Raw genomic sequence first — 4,196 nt, 5'->3', positions numbered from 1 at the left:
GAGCTCAGCTTGCCCCAGGATCATGGTCTTTTAACTTTTCAGTGCCCTCACCCCTCCATCCCTCTTCTTCCTTATTAATTTCCCTTTCCACTGGCTATCTCCTTTGATCCTTTAGTCTTTTATGCCTTTGCCAAATATTCTTCTCTTTCAGCTTGTGTCTCTCCTTTACTCCTTTGGTCCTAAAAGGCTTTAAAGGAGTTTAGGCGTAGCCCTCTCCATGGTAACACCATCTCCCATGCTTACACACACACACACATTTTCTTGCTGTCTCTCATCTCATAATTCTGCCCTACCCTGTGCTTTATCGCTGTACCCTCCCCCTATATGCACTCCCTCTCCCCCTTCTCTCTCTCTCCCTTCCTGTCTCTCTCTCTCTCTCTCACACACACACACACACACACACTCAACCTCTCCTGCTCTGGCAGCTGGTCTACTGCTAATGCTGCACCATCCACTGACTGCGAGATGTTCACCCCAGCTTGTAAGGGATCTGCAGGCGAAGCGAGGTAAGGCTTTCGCACTTGTTCCCCCTGGCGCAGAAGCACAGCAGAGATGTTGCTGTTGTTGGCTGCTGACAACAGCTAACTGAAAGCCAAATGACTGATAGAAAGAGCGTGTGTGTGTGTGTGTGTGTGCTGATTTGTGTGAGAACTCTCCAGCTGGAGTAGGGAGCCTGTGTGAGTTGCAGTTTAGGTATGACACTTGTGATCTGCGTACACACAATCAAGTGAAGTGTGAATCTATTTTTAGGTTCTTTGTCCTTTCTGTATTTTCTTAAACTTGGTGAACAATATTGCTCTGTGTGTGCATTTATTTAATTAATTGCATGTGTGTGTGTGTCTGTACATGCTGTGGGAGAGCCAGTGAAAGCCTGGTGGCACGCAAACTCCCTTTCGAGTAATGCTGCAACGGTGCTGCAATGTCTGGTTATGGTGCTATATTCTCTGACGGTTTATGACACCATGTTGTGTTTATATGCGTGTGTGTGTTTGATTGCGGGGGGATGGTGAGTGGGGGCACGAAGTTAGGTTTCTGCATATGTGAGTGGGTAGATAAGAACAGTGTTTCTTAATATTTTTATAAATCCAATTCAGAACACTGAAGGAGGAAATTCAAGGCAAGCAACAGATAGATATCATTAGACATAAAAACAAGAATATTATTGTTAAGTATTATTTTTACTGGTGTTATTATTATTTTGAGAAAAAAAGAATACATGCATGTAATATGTGTGTTCTGAGCCGTGTGTGAGCCAACGGGTAAATGTCCTCATGCATGCATGAATTTTCTAGCATGTGTGTGCGCCAGTGGGCATTCATTCATGTTCATGTGCATATACAGTACATGGTGAGTGTGTGTATGTGTAAGCAAAAGTGCCCCTGAGGAAACATGGCCCCTACTGTATGCAGTGCTGAGGGAGAAGCAGTGTGAGGCAGAGAGATGTTATTTGATTTATGAGTCTGTTTCCCCAGAGGAAGCACTCAGTGCGTGATAATAGCAGACATTAAACATCTTTCAAGACATTTAGCGGGAGATGAAGGTAAAGATCTGCTAGCATCATCTGAAAAAATGTGACGTACTTCAATTATTTAAAAAAAAAAAAAAATCTGTTTTTGTTCTTTTCTGTTCTAGACAAACTTTAAAGTCAGACTATATAATTTTAAAGAAAAAATAATACATTTGTCCTCCTATATGAATCATAAGCAAAGAAAAAGCACCCAGGCTCACTTCCTTACACTCAACAGCCTTATTTGTTCTGGTGTGATCAGTAGCTCATGGTGGCAAATATAGCTAGACATTACTGAGTCAGTTCCCTGACTTCCTGACTATTTCAGCATGTTTAAGCCTTTTGCATAGTGTAGGCCATTGTACACTTCAGCAAACGTTACATAGGCACGCTCTAATAAAACACTAAAACTCTAGGCACTTTTTTAGAACTGTGTAACAAATTGATTTGTGTGAAAATGTTGCCTATTTTTTCTCATCTCATAGAGCAGTGCACAATCAGTGTTTTGCTTTACTTATAAGAAAAGTCTCAATATGTTTGTGTCATTTTTGTCAATCATCAGAGTAAAGGGAGATGAGCTCAGTATGGAGTTATGCCTTCAACTGGAACCCTGGAATGAAGTGTGAATGGTCTGTGATTGCTGACTTTGAAGCATTTATTTAGGCTTTATTTAGAAGGTTTAATTGTACAGCAACTTTAAAAAACAAGACAATTCAAAGTGCTTTATATAATACATTGAGGCAAGATATAAAACAAGGCAATATAAAAAGACACACATGTATAGGATTTTTAAAAAATAAAGTAAAATTGAAGCTAAAATAGACAAATTAAACAGTAGAATAAAAAGTACAGTGCAGCTACAGTGCAGTGAGATTAATACATTGTCCCAATATCAACCAAAGGGCTAAAAGAGACTCTTGACACAGCAGCCCCAGACTAAGAGGCTTGACAAATCACAGTTCTGCAGTGTTGAGTGGACGGCTGGTCCTGTGGGCTCTGTGCATCTGCTGCTGATTCCAGCTCAAAATAGATGGTGGCTAATCTGCACCTCTCAGGTGGAGTGAATTCAGGATTTGTCCCAGTTACCTAAATGTGTATGGGCATGCACACAGATATGCACCTGCACACACTGTCCATGCACGCATTCTTATGGTGATTTATATTACCAGTGTCAACACTTCTGCGAAGATGGCAGAAAAAACGTGCCAGCAGAGACAGGAATGTCTTTTTTTATGTTATTACATTTATCTTTACCTCTGTTTACCCCAGAGCTCTTTTAGCTGCATCTGAGGGAATTTTTCCATTGGGCCCAAGCTCTTTGTCTCATTTCTTCTGTCCCTATTATGACTTGAGTAGTCCACTTGAGAGTTGATAAAAGTCAAATACGACTCAGAGAAGACTACACACACCCTCCTGTCTTATGTCCTCACACCTCTCCTCTCTGCTCCTTCCTCTGCTCATCATAAACCATCTTTCATTAATCCACCCTCAATCTGCCAACACTTCTCACTTCCCGTCATCCCTCCCTCCCCCTCTCCCTCTTACACCTCCATGCCTTCCTCTGTCACATGTGCTCCTGCGGTCATTAAGTCTCATTTCCAGTCACAGCACTGATTGTGCCACATCCTCTTGTAGATCATTATACCTTACTAAACCTTTGTTGCTCTTCAATTCTGCAATTGCCTTTCTTTTTTCTTTGCCTTTAATTGATTCCAAACAAAATCAGACTCTTCCTCCCATTAATCTGTTTCAGTATTCCCTCACCTACTTTGGTGATGAGATCAAAATGCTAATTTTGATACAATGACACATGAGTCACTGCAGCTGCAGAGGGGATTTGCTTTAAACTTCTGCAGCTTGTGTTTGTATTTGTGTGCTCCCATTAAGTGGAAAATGAAACGGTGTGAGGAAATTGCCATGTTCTCAGAGCGCACCTGATTAAATTGTTTTTGTGTGTGCTGAGCATTTGCAGTTGCCCCTGTGGGTGTTTGTCATTGTGTTTGAGGGATCTTGGGTCTGTGTGTTGCTCTTTATAGCCTGCCAGAGCTGCAGTGAAAGGGAAGTGTGTGAATTATATGGATGTTTTTCTCTGATCAATGTCGTCTGGAAGAGTGAACAACAGGGGAGAGTAGGGCTGAAGGCACTGTGGAGGCCGTGGGTGGAGGAAATGCAGTGCATGTGCGATTAAAAGAATTATCTACATATTGTTGTGCACAATATATGACGAATAACTGCCCTTATAGCAGCAAAGGGGGATCCTAACAATGAAATAAAAATACAAATTGACTAGAGGATGATTGCTTTATTATCAGTTGAATACAATAATTATTTTGTATAAATGATAAATGATAACACTACAAACCTACGGTGGCCACAAAAAACATGAAAGCCCCTATCTAGTCGCCGGGCTACTGTAGAAACCGCTGAAGGAAGCTGCAGTGTGTGCAGATATAAACAGTTGACTCTAAGGTAACAAAAACAAATCAATTCCTATATTCAGGTGATTATTATAAATTATCAATTATCTGATTGATTAAGACTTTTCATACAAAACATATGATCATCTTATAATATACACCGATCAACCATAACAATATGACCACCTGATAGGTACTGACCACTGCAGACCGGGAACACCCCACAAGAGGTCAATTTTGGAGATGCTCTGTCGTCTAGCCATTACAATTTG

Source organism: Morone saxatilis, unplaced genomic scaffold (assembly GCF_004916995.1).
Source record: "Morone saxatilis isolate NCDOM2014 unplaced genomic scaffold, NCSU_SB_2.0 Contig8, whole genome shotgun sequence".
Taxonomy (NCBI): Eukaryota; Metazoa; Chordata; class Actinopteri; family Moronidae; genus Morone; species Morone saxatilis.
Note: the sequence above shows the minus strand (reverse complement) of the source record.